Source organism: Benincasa hispida, unplaced genomic scaffold (assembly GCF_027475165.1).
Source record: "Benincasa hispida cultivar pf3 unplaced genomic scaffold, pf3_genome.v1.1 HicScf549, whole genome shotgun sequence".
Taxonomy (NCBI): Eukaryota; Viridiplantae; Streptophyta; class Magnoliopsida; order Cucurbitales; family Cucurbitaceae; genus Benincasa; species Benincasa hispida.
In genome coordinates this window covers 72,755-86,327 of record NW_028326656.1, presented here as the reverse complement: position 1 = coordinate 86,327, position 13,573 = coordinate 72,755, and the positions used below count along the sequence as shown (strand labels likewise).

The 13,573-nt window shown below is 33.2% G+C and overlaps 2 long non-coding RNA genes across 2 annotated transcripts; both read right to left on the bottom strand.

Moving 5' to 3' along the window:
* Nucleotides 1-5,902: 5,902 nt before the first annotated feature.
* Nucleotides 5,903-7,219, bottom strand: LOC150030123 (uncharacterized). Its single transcript, XR_016527155.1, has 2 exons — nt 7,070-7,219; nt 5,903-6,999 (listed from the first exon to the last, which is right to left on the bottom strand). It is a non-coding gene; the product is annotated as an uncharacterized LOC150030123 (long non-coding RNA).
* A 3,008-nt stretch (nt 7,220-10,227) lies between these two features.
* On the bottom strand, nt 10,228-11,690 carry LOC120071739 (uncharacterized). Its single transcript, XR_005480325.2, has 3 exons — nt 11,552-11,690; nt 11,144-11,410; nt 10,228-10,453 (listed from the first exon to the last, which is right to left on the bottom strand). It is a non-coding gene; the product is annotated as an uncharacterized LOC120071739 (long non-coding RNA).
* Nucleotides 11,691-13,573: the final 1,883 nt, after the last annotated feature.

Below are 13,573 nucleotides of genomic sequence, written 5' to 3'. Positions count from 1 at the left end.
CCCGCTTTGTAGAGGTTTGCAAGTGTTGTAAACTTCTACAGATGGTAGATTCTGACCATTCAGGTAGAGACGTGTGAGCAGGGGAGTCCTATACAAAGAGTTTGTATAAGATCTGGACCACGAGATGACTAGACTCTGTATATAACATCGTTCATACTAGAGACTTACATCTCACCTAAAAAACCATAGGTGACACGACCTCAATCCTGAGTGTTTTGGGAGCTCCTGGCTTTGAGGACAGTCATTTGATTAGTATGAGTGAGAGTGACCAGATTGCCAACTTAACATGCCTACCTTTTTGGAGACTTGTCTAATCTGGGAGCTGGGAACTCAATCTACAAGATAGAATTCACTCCTTTCCCGAAGCAGGGATAAGTAGAGAGATTGCTCCCTTAAGGGCTGATTCTAGGGCTTGAATATAGTGGCCACAGCTTCTCTTTGGAAGAAAAGGCTCAATCATAGTAGGACTATGACTTATGTTCATTAGAGGGATCAGTGGCAGTTAAGGAGACAAATGTAACTACAGGGGCATAATGGTTAATGGCCCAGCTGTACTTATGAGCGATCTGTGAAGGGTTGTCGCACTGCTGATTGGTTGTGATGGACACATAATATATCTGTGGTAAGGAGAGTTCTACTGTTAGTCTTTAGTGAAGTGCCTTTCAGTTAATGGATGGTGGTTCTCGTGACTAAAGAGTTTAGTTAGTTATTCACGTACCGTTGGAGCTTCGAGCTACAGGTTCATAAGGCCCCCTCGGTAGCTCAATGGATTTAGTTGAGGATCAATTCTTGGTGTTGATTTGAAATGTTCACATTGACAAGAGATATTTTGATTATATATGATATAATCGGTATGATGTATGAGACACATCTAGTGGAGGATTGATGTAAATGAGATTTACATCAAGTACCATGGAATAGAAAAAGAACTATGGTTTATATGTTTCATGAGATGAAATATTTAAACTATAGGTTATAAATATAGTATGATAAGTTGGTTATCATTTATATTTATAATAATATTAATTTTTGGATAATTAATTCTTTTTCTTTAAATAACCAATGAGTGGGTGGTAATTGGATTCATGGTAACTGTGAGTTTAAAAAAAAAAAATAGATTTCCTATTTTTAGTATCATTTACAAATGCTGGAAAGTTTTCGTAAAAAGTTTTTTTGAGTTCTCTCTTGTGCAAAAGAAACTCACGTAGTTGTCAAGTAAATACGGATTTACTAAACGACGGCTGGGCGTGCTAAACCATCGTACAATGGCGAGCTAAACGATCGTACAGTATTTACTAAACCATCGCATAGTTTTGCTAGACGATCGCTTGTCCTAAGTAAACGATCGTGTAGTGTCTGTAGGCGACAAACCGAGCTAAGCGATAAACTAAAGGATCACGTAGATCTTGCTAGACAATCGCTTAGCTTTATCTAAATGATTGAGCATCGACCTATACGATAGGTCTTCACCATCTCCTACTTGCCCAGTCGTGTACATGATCGGTGTTTCCTCCTTCTTCTGCCTCATACCGAGTCCGAACAGAGCCCACCCTCTGGATTCTCATGCCGAGAATATCAAGGTAGCCTTGTTGGTGGCGTCATAATCAACTCGACACCATCGAGGTTTTGTGGAGGCCATTCGTTGTTGCTGAGGAGTTCGTGATTGAGGCGATCATTGAGGACGACTGTGAAAAGTTCGTGCCGTGTTGCGGTCGTGTAGATTGAGTGTTCGAGGTTGCTGTTGTTCAAGTGATCGTGAGGAGCATGGAGATGCATCTTCAATTGTTCGTACAGTTTTTGCCTTTGTGCATTTATAGTTATTCATGCTGTAATTTCTGTATCAATTGTATAACCGCTTGTTTGAAGTCAACTATAATATGTGATGTTCATTCATGATTGTGATTTGGAATAATATTTTTCCACTGCTCATGGAAATCTCGAATCCGATTTCCTTTATTTTGAACTCTATTGTTGAGAATATTGTTTTTGCCTTTTTTATACTCGATGTTATTGACTCGCAAAGTGCTTCGTTGGTTTCGATTTTTATTGGCACTGGGCCAGTGACAAGGCTCAAAATGTTAAAGAAAATGTCACGACTCTGTATGAGTCTTCCACTTTACCAGACCAAAATTCTGATAATGCTGATTTGTTGGTCTTTGCGGCTCTTGAGAATGTGAAAAATGTTGGTGAATCTAAAGTAACACTGATTCCAGCGACCCAAGTTCAAAGAATGCTCCCCGTTTCATTCATTCTGTTGATGAAGATGATATCCCTATTGCTGCTCCACGATCTAAGAAATTTGTTAATAGTGCTAGTATTTTTGGGGATGGTAACAAGGATTTTGATATTTCTTTTGAGTCTTCTGATCATGATTCTAAGTAATCTGCTTCTGAGGAAGCCTCTGACTGAGGTTTCAAGAGTAGCTTAGACAAAGAAGCTATAGGCTCTGTTTGGGTCACTAGGGTCACGATTCATATCAAAAGAAAACAACCATTTCTAACTAACATCCCTTCTGTGCCTTTGGATGGGGTCTCTTTTCACACTGAAGAGAGTGCAAGCCTGTGGAAGTATGTTGTAAAATGAAATATTGTAGATGGGAAAGAATTGTTTGATCGTACTCAAGCATGTGCTGAGCTTATTGAATTGATTCAAACTGTTGGTTTGAAAGAACCGTTTTGAACCTAGGGCCCTACTATCCTCAATTGGTTCGTGAATCCTTTGTGAATCTTTCCTCAGACTTTGTAGAATTAGCTAGTTCAGATTTTCAGAGGGTATACATCAGGCGACATGCTTTCGTTTTCTCTACTGTTGTGATCAACCAATTTCTTTGTCGTACTGTGCGTGAAATTGTGAAAGAACAACGCCCTTCCTTAAGAGATTTGGTGTTTGAGTTGACTGGAGGTGTACGTTCCACTTGGCCACGTAAGGGTCAACTGTCTATAGCTACCTTAAGTGTTAAATATGCCCTTTTGCATCGGACTAGAATTTATAATTGGTGCCCTTCTTCTCACAAATCTGGTTTGTCCATTGCTCTTGTTACTTTGGTATATCAGATTGGGAGTAGATCACAGTTCATTTATGGTGTATTTGTAATCGATCAGATTAAACGTCATATAGGGTCCACAACATTGAAATTGCCTATTTGTTTTCCTCGAATTATTTGTGGTATACTCTTGTCTCAGAAGCCTGATCTTCTCATTGTTTCAGATGTTGTTGATCCATCTCCGAGTCTCTTCTCCATCAATCCTAAACTTTTGTAGGGACATCATGTTCCTGATCTAGATACTATCACGACTACTTTTCATCTTGATGCTTCAAGTCGAGATTTAATAGCTTCTTTGTTTGGTGGTCGTATTCTTCTGTTGCTTTCCACTGTATCTTGTGATCTAGAGTCTTTGTTGCGCCAACTTCAAGAGAAAAATGCTAAAAAGGATGAGGTTTTATTGATCACGCGATATGTTTTATCTCGGGATGCAGGTGCTTCCTTTTCTTAACAACATCGTTGATGTTTTTTTATAGCAAAAAAGGGGGAGTTGGTTGTTGTTTGATTTGGTGGTTAGTTTGGAGGTTTCTGACTGTTGTTTTTTCTGCTCCTGGTTATTATGTGTTTTTGCTCTAGGGACTGATATGCTTTTATCTTGTTCTGTTGATGTTATTGTTTTTGCCAAGACCGTCTTTCAGACATTTGTGCTTATTGTTGAATGGTAGTTTGTTATTTTGTTCTGTCTATACAAAAAAAAAAAAAAAAAATATAAGCCAAAGGGAGGGTTTGTTGGAGATTTGGTTTGTTGACATTATAATTTTCTGCATTGGTTAAGTAGATGTCTCAAATAAAGTATTAACATCCACTTGTGATATCAGAGTTCTTTTTTTTCTGCAAAATATTTTCCAAATCTAAAAATATCCAGATGTGATATTCAGTCCAATATGTTACTTTTTGAAGCAAAAATTTTATTCCTAATGAGGATTTATTTTGTTTATTGGATTTGTTTACTTAAAGTGAGTTTTGCAGACCGTTTAGGGTTGCTGCATTTGTGTAATTAAGCAAGACGCTTTTCTGTACTTCAGCTGAACTATTCTACATCACATTCTTACTTGTTTGCTCACTATTTTACTGTGCATGTTCTTCGAGTGAAATACATTGAAGAATTTCATGGTCTTAGAGGGAGACTAAGTCATTGCTGAAAGAGAAGGGAGCCTCAGTCTTGGGGGAGCCTAAGTCTCAACTTCAGAGAAGGAGATCTCTATGTTAGGGGACTTAAGAGTTGTTGGTGAAGGGAGTTCACTGATCCAAAAGGAAGATAGTCAAGTTGAGAGGAGTCTTACATACTGTCGGGTGCCGAAGTATCAAATGCTAATATTAACATACTTAGGGGAGCCTAAGTTTAGTTGAAGGGGAATCTTACATCTAGAGGGAGCCTAAGTGCAGTGAGAGTTAAGCTTAACTTAAGCCACTGTAGTAGTTCATGTATTACAAATAAGTACTACATTGTAAATTTGCTTGACTCTTTTATATTAGTGGATTATCTTTCCTGGGCTTTCTGCCCCCCAGACGTAGGTAGTTCTCACTGAATTGGGTTACCAACTGTGGTGTGCTTTTACTTGTTACAATTGTTGTCAATGTTTTCTATTTAACATTCATATATCAATGAGTCACCCTAATGCTTTTTCAATCCATATTTCTATTTTATCTCCTAGTTTTTCTTTCATGTACTTCTGCTCTTCAGCTTGTAACGAACCATCACCACTTATCTAATACATATTATGATTTCAATATTTTCATTCTTCATCTTTTCTACTTCTATTTGTTTGACCATGAGTAGCTAATTCATTAGTGGATTGGGATGAGTTAATCATCATTGCAACAAGCTCAATGATAAGCAAAAGTTCATTTGATTTAGTGTGTGTTTAACTCCAACTCTTGGTTCTCTAATCAGACCAAGTGGTAAAAACCAACTACTTGAAAGAGAAAGTAATTGTGGGGTAGTTGATTGTGGATTTCACTAAATCAAGTAAGTATTGTATTTAGAGATAAATACAATCTCATGTTCGAAGTAACCTAAAGCATGCATCGTAGAGGTATGATATATGTGGCTAACTCACTAAGAGGTGGAGTCCATTAAGGTTATGAACATGAACAAAAGCTTGTTAATTAGTTCAAAGGATTGATGATTGCTCATCTCAACTCCGTCATCTTCTTCTTCTTTTTTTTTTTTTTTTTTTTTTTTTTTTTTTTTAAATCACTAACACCATTGTGTTGTGCACTCATACTCATTCCCACACCTCAACACCGAATTCATATTGTTTTATTTTTATTACTTTTCTAATTCATGCTTAGCAACACAAGAATCTTCCATTTATTGATAACTTGTCTGTAATTTTTGAGTAAAGAACCAGTACATAATTTAGTTTTGTTTAATTAATCCCTATATTCGACCTTAGTCTTCATCGAGATTACCTCTTATAAAGTTTATGCTTGGACTTTTTGATAGAAAACTTGTGTAGATTTGATGAAATATTGAACCATATGATCGAGTTTAGAGTCATGAAATAACACCAATCCATGAATCATAAACTTAAAAATAGGGATCATCTTAAAGGTGCAGGTTAAGCATCCCACATCAAAATCACAAAAACAATTTTGACCTACAATATTAGTTTTGAACTGACATACATATGAATAATAAAAAATTTCAAATCGTCATCTTTTGGAATGTCATTGTACGATACAACGACAATTTGCTATGATATTAGTTTAGAATTGACATCATATCCATATCATCACACATGTGTGATGAGACTGAAATGGTGTTAGTTAAATAAAATTTTCTTGAGTTAAAGTTTCAACTCGACACATTTTCACTTTAGAGAATAAATCCATTCAGAACAAACAACTCGTAGATTTTACATAAATATATTGAAACATACGATAATATACATTAATCCAAAGACTTTATTATACACATTTTCCATGTACTCTCTCTATACAAAAGGAAAACATCCATTATCCTAAAAACCACTATCTTCCACATTTCTTATTTCTAATCAAGCACATAAACACATACTACATAAAAATTACCCAAAAACTCATAAATTTCCACACATCATCAACAAAACAACATTGAAAAACACAACGACACCCACTTTTCTCTCTCATTACAAAGTAATTAATTAAACAAACCCCTTAATTAGCTACTTACTTTGAACCTCTTTTGAACCAAAAATTACTTTAGGAAACTTAGTTATGTGTATAGCTTAGTGGGCCAATTAGAAGGCAATTGAACTTGGTCCCACATGGTCACTTTTTGAACAACATCATCATCATTATCTCCAAGAATCTGTGTCTGAAAAAACACTGTTTTTCCAACAGGACTCTCAATCAAAGCCTCTGGTCCAAAGTTGTTTTCATTAAGCTTGTAACATGTTCTACATGTCACAACAATTGGCTCACTTCCTTTTGGAAGCTGGTCAAACCCTTTGACCAAAACATGAACACTACAAACATTAGTGATTGCTGAAAACAAAGACAAATTTATGTTTGGAAAAACATTGAAATAAAATGGGCCATCTTTCAAATTTGATTCAACCAAAGCAACTAGTGAATCTTCAAGTTTTTCAATTCGATTGTCACGAAGACATAAAATTATTGAAGCATTTGATGGGATTTTTCTTGTTAGGGTTTTGACACCAATTTGAACAAGCCCTATGTTCATTGTATTGAAGAATGTTGATCTTCTACCATAACTTGAAGGGCTTTGATTAAACAATCTAAACACTGCTCCTTCATTTCCAAAGCTGATTTGCGCTTCTTTGGTTCTGATGGAAGGATCATAATTATTTGAAGAAAAAATAATGAAGTGATTTTTTCTTCTTTTTTCTTCATAGATTTTGTGGATTGGGACTTTGGGCATCTTCCATTTCACCAAAGTTTTACCTTTTTCAACATATTCTTCATCTTCTAAAGAATGATCACCAATAAATTTCTTGGAGCTGCAAGACCTGAAAAAGAGTGACATTTTTTTTTCCTTCTTGAGAGGAAGAACCAATAACCAAAATATAAGTAGCGTACCTCTTTTGATATTGGCTTCTTTGAATGCAATACAAAATATACTAAGAAACACTTTGGAAATATATTTTTGATGCAAATGTGTGGTTCTAATGGGAAGAAATTATTATGTGAGGGTAGCTTTATGGAGTGTGTGAATTATTGAGGCTACAGAAAAGTAAATTTAAAAGAGATTATAATTCAAACTTGTGGAGGAAGGTTGGCTAGTTGATTGGTGAAGTTGTCTATTCCATGGAAAAAGGAAAGAAAGTCTTTTGTCCTCTTCTTATATTGATGAAGTTGTCTAGAGAAAAGTTGTCTATTCTGTGCATCTCAGGAGCATGTGATAATAAAAATTTCTTTTGCATTCATAAAAGTAAAAGGTATGGAATTAGATCCAACCATTACACACAATAATAATAATAGTAACAACAATAATAATATGTAATCCAATCTAGAATGTTTGGATGATATTTAATTTTGATTTGGTCCCTATTGTTTATTTTGACATAGTTTAACTCAAATTAAATGTGGTTGATAATACTTTTATAATGTATGATGATATAATTTATATGAGAGTTGATATCGAGGAAAAAGTAAATCACCAAAGAGTAGTGAAAGATTTATAATTCATCTCATCCTAAATAAGCTTAATTCCTCTCAATTGTAACAAAACCTCATATAAGATATTATGGACATTTAATTAGGGGTGCACATGAGTTGAATTGGGTTGGATTTGGGAGATTTTTTATGAGAGGTTTATTAAATCGTAAAGACTATTTATGAAGTTTTATCAAAAGATTGGGAATAAATTCTGACTTTTAAAATCATAAAGATAAATTTTAAATTTCTTCAAATTATAGGGACCAATTTTATAATTTAATTTTGGCTTCTTTTCAAGTTACCAATTACATTTGAGTCATTAGTGGAGCATATAAAACAATAATCTAATTCATAATGATATAGTAATTATAATTACAGAAGAAAAAGGCAATTATTCTTAATGGGGATTCAATAAAATCCAAACCCCAAATTCAATAATAATAGTAAATTCTTCTTTAGTAGTGTGAGTGGAAAGAATTCCAATGAGTATATGTTCGTGGAAAGACCCTTCAAATCTTTTCATCTTATCTAAAAGAAAGATTCATTCTTTAAGAAAAAAGAAGATACATTAAACATAAAGAGAAAAAGGGGCGTAGTGACATTATATTTCTTTATTCGTGCCTTTTTTCCCAACTTTCTTTCTACAATCTTCCTCAACAAGTTAAAGTTGCTAAACAACCATGCTTTTTGAGTTTTCTATCATTGCCATCAATAATTCAAAATGGTGTTTAGGTCACGTTTTACCGATCTATAATGAATATTGGTGTAATCGTAATGAAATTCTATTTATAGATTAATCGTAATAGACCACACAATCGTAATTGGATTATTTTTGCTCATTTTTATTTAAATTATGAATTTATCACATTTACTATTACTTTTATCTTTATTGTTACCTTTTAGGATTAAACAATAATGATAAAGGTGTGCTTGGGGAGTTTGAATGTAATTAGGATTATTGAGAATTAGAGTAGTATTGCAAAGCGTGAGTAATAAAAAACGGAAGGAAAATGAGATCTTGAAGCATGAAAACAATGAGAAAGAGAGTTAGATTGAAAACTGTCAGAACGGAATGAGTTTTGTATTTCAAATCGGACTCAATGCTCAAATATGGATTTTTTATTACATTACATTATAATTCCATCTCATCACAGGTTACCAAACACACCCTAAAAGTAAAGGTAAAAGTAAATATAACAAATGTGAATTTACATTTGCATTTGTTTGCGTCTAATTTCTAGTTTGTTTTTATTTATATTAATTTATTCTACTTCACTTCATTTTTGTTTAATGGAGTACTTCGAGTAACTAATGGGATAATTAAACCTTTCATTATTCTTTTACTTTATTTAGTTTAAGATTGTTATCAATATCATATTAAAGATGTTTAATCTTTTAGTTCGATAGTTCTACGAGTGAAGGACCAAATCATTGACTTTTTAAATGATAATTTATATCTTATACTAAAAAATAATAAAGATGTATTTATGTAACTTTTGTATTCTATGTGTTTGTATATAAATAGAAGAATGACTATCTTCAATTGCATGGACTTGACTAATGTAGGAAGATCATTGTGCATACTCCATGCTATGAGGTCTCTTGTTAAGACCTACTTGAGGACTCTTTAGTGTACTAGCTCTATGGCTAGGTTGTATTTATGTTTCATGTGGGCTAGAGCTTTGAACTTGGTTTTCACTTCATAGCGTCTGTTATATATCTTAAATAACTAATTGACCTGAAAGTTTAAGCTAATAGATGAAGGTAAATTTAATTATACATCATCTAACACTTTCTCCTTGCTTGTGTGGGCTTGAAATATGTGAAAAGCCCAACAAGTGGAAATGAATATTAATTAGGGAGTAAATAAGATTGCAATAAGAGCTTGAACATGGGACGTCATAAATAAACTTAGTTTGATGCCATCTTAAATCATAATTGACCAAAACGCTTAAGATGAAATCTCATATTATCTAATATGGTATCAGAGCCCATAAAGTCCAAAGTAACTATTTAGAAATAATGGATACGATAGCTAACGAAAAAAGCTATAATAGATATTTTATAGTTTTTTTTGAGGTCTTGACAACCTATGTTATTAAAAGTCCAGAACTTTTGATAACATTTTTTGTTAGCTATGCTTAACGCTATTAGAAACCTTAAAAATACAACATATTTACCTTACTATTGAAATATATTAGGGCACTACTTATTGGAACTATAATAAATTTCTATAGCTAATAAAAGAAGCTATCATAACTTTTTAATAATATTTTTTATGCCATTATAAGTGTTTATAAGCTTTTTGTATGCACTATTATGAGAATTTTATAACTTTTTCTTTGTGTTATTAAAGGTTTCTATAGCCTTTTCTTATCGATTATATATTACCAATTGTTATAATAGTCATTTTTAGCCATTTAGCCAATTTTTTTTTATTATTTCTAATGGTGCAATAAACCATCACTAATATTCATCAAATATAATATAAAATGATACAATTTTTGAACAAAACCTAAATGATAACTACAAACATAGATGTATTATATATATATAATAAAATATCATAGCACTTGAAATATCACAGATTCTCAAGTTCTATCTCATCATTGAAGTTTTGTAATTCATTACATAAAATATTTAATTAGTGTCTAATACAATGAAAGAAAGTCAAAATGCAATTCCTTCAAAATGAGTAGACAAAACACAAGATTCACAAAGTTTTGAATATTAAGTAATGAGTATAAAATTCAAGGCCAAATAAGTAATCATCTCCATCCATATGCAAATCCTCATTCATTCCACCTACAAAAATAATTACAAAAATAAATAAATACACATAGCTAAATTTTATTTGGAACTCTCTTAAGCTAACAAGTTGTCATAATTTTTACATTGTAGAAGAATTATTTTTCTTTAGATGTACAATAGGGAAAAAAACATCAAAGGGAGATCAAGATTTTAGAGAGCATAAATTGAGGAACAAATGAAGCAGTCAATACTCACAAAGGAAAAACATAAGCTTCCAGCCATCTTACTCAACAAAACATATGCTTTCAACCATCTTATCAACAAATCACTACACATACGATACCCACGAAGAAAAATAGAAAATAATTACAAAACAATGTAATCCAAACTTGATGTCTAAACACATTAGCAAACTAAACAATTAAACTGAAGGAAATCTAAACAGAGATCATTTGAGCAGCAGAAGTGGATCGTTTCAAATTCCATTAAGAATGAACACAACAATTACAGTCTTAAACGGAAACGAACAGATTATACATAAACAAAAATTACTGCATGTTACAAGAAAATACAAGGGATAGAGTAATACAATTTACACATATATAAGAGTATTTAGACCGTTCACAAACTAGACATGATTTCTACATAGACAGAACAATTAGATGACATTTAAACCATATTTTAAGATTTAAGAGTAAAATTTCACTGTCAGGCAGCTAAGAGAAAAGGGAAAATAGAATATACCAGACCAAGTGGTTTTGTTATTTGAATATTAGAGGCAAAATGAACTCCACCAATTGCAATAAGCATGGTGTCACCAATCTATAGAGAACAAAATCATTCAGGCCCTATAAAAAACTTACTTTTCTCATTCACTCTCCTACGAAACAAGTATATAAACATGACAAAAACTTAATCTGCAACAATGACTGCCTCAATGGTTAAGAATACTCTTGGCTCAGATCTCCTGTTTTTGGTTGCCTTTGCTACAGAACGAAAGCATAGACATCCCTACAATATTAAACCTCTACTTCAAAAGAAAATATAAACTTTTTATATGGGTATATCAATTTTCTTATTATTCTTTTTACAGTAACTTACTAGAAGAAGTACTCAATAGACATGTTTCAACTACTAGTAAATCTGATTTACCTTGTTTCACCTTTTCTGCTTTCTTATCAGCCAAATACTTTGGGCAGTTACGCTTCTAGTGCTCATCCTCTCCGCAATGGAAACACTTTCCTTTGGGAGTCTTGTTTCTGTTTTTTGTTTTCTTAGCAGCGATTTTCTTTTTCTCTTTACCCTTCTTCTTCATTTGTACATATTTGTCCTTAGAAGAAGAGGGAACAAACTTTTTATTATCAGTGGGTCTTGTTCCAGACGATGACCCCTTAAAAAACTTCTTAGGTTTAGAAATAACATTTACTTCTTTCTCCTTAAGTTTCATCATAGACTAATATGTCTGTAACTCGTTCAACAACATGGTCAAATTATAAGTAATTTTGTTCATAATAGCATTGGTTCTGAATGGCAGATAACTCTCTGGGAGAGATTGCAATATCATACTTACTTGACTTGTTTCATCTATCATCGCTCCATGAGCCTCAACAACATTAAAATGGATCATCATATCGAGAACATGTTCTCTAACGTTGGTTCCATCTTTCATGCGAGTAATGTAGACATACTTAATGGCTTCATGTCGAACAGAGGTAACAGTTGCCCAAACATCTTCTGAATCAATGCCATTATCTCACGAGCGGTGGGCATTACCTCGAGTTTCTTATTAAGTACATGAGATATACTTGCTAAGATATAGGCCCGAGCTTTCTCATTAGCCCTTACCCACCGATCATAGATGTCTCGAACATTGGAGGAAATTCCTCCGTCAACACAAACCTCAAATCATCCAAAACAAATATTGTATTGATGTTGGATTTCCAGTTTGAATATCCTTCACCGTTAAATTTATCGGAAGCTAGCAGTTGTATGATTGAATTCGACATTTTTGAAATAATTTAAACAAATTCTATTAAACTTTATGCATCTAAATCCAATTTTAGCAAAATAATAAAGTACCCCATAAATTTTTATTTATTTGCAACAATACTCTAGTGATTTAGAACAGTTGCTACCAAGGTGCAGTCAACAATTCCTTCACTGAAGCATGAAAAATTCTTGACTAAATACTATATCAGAATAATTCTTCACTCCTATAGATCTTTTGGTTATCGTTTTTGGTCAATATCTATACTAACAATTAGTACTTCTTGTAAGTGTAACCTACCATTTTTAGATCTTATAGAACGGTACGAATATGCCCCCGAAATGGAAGAAAATATCCAAGATGGAACTATAAGATCCTATTCATTACTGAAGTTTGGGTTGTTCTGAATCCTATGTTACAACCCTCCGTGGGGATCACCGTGGATAACGACTAGCTAGTGCCGCCTAAAAATGACAGCGCGCAACATAGGAATCTCACGGTTCAAACTAATGGAGGAGACCGTAGGACAATGTTGACATATTTTCTTCACCCACTTATTATGAACTACTTCTCTCATTCACCTTGTTATTGACCCATGCAAACACTTTCCAAATGGAGAAGTCGTGGTAAAAGCGACACGAAGCCGAGCATGGATCTCATGATGTGAACTATTGAGGATGTGAGAGCTAATAACTATATATCGAATATATTGTTAATCTCTCAATGAAATGTTCTATATTTTTGGGTATCTATTTACTTAAGTTTAAAAACGACTAACTTTTAAATAACCTAAGTCTATATCATTTTTATCCAAGTATAACATTTATATTTGGATATAACCCTATGATGTCTAAGTGTTCAAACCAGTTTTAAATCTCACACCGCTCACGCAAGCTCATAAAATCAGTTAACAATGCTCAATCTTTCGGTTATAATTCCCAGGTAGAAGGTGTTACGTAAACCGTCAACTTAAGTACCCCATCTTTAGATAGGTTTATGAACCGATTTGAGTTCGTAACCAAATTTTATAAGGTAACAATCTATTTTAACGGTTAAAACTAGTTGTTAACCTAAGTGAGCATGTTGTGTCTCTTTGTTATAGATTTTAAAGTCTAATTCAATTTTATAACAACTTACAATAATTAGACATGCTAAACATCCACAATATTCATCAACATTTTAATACA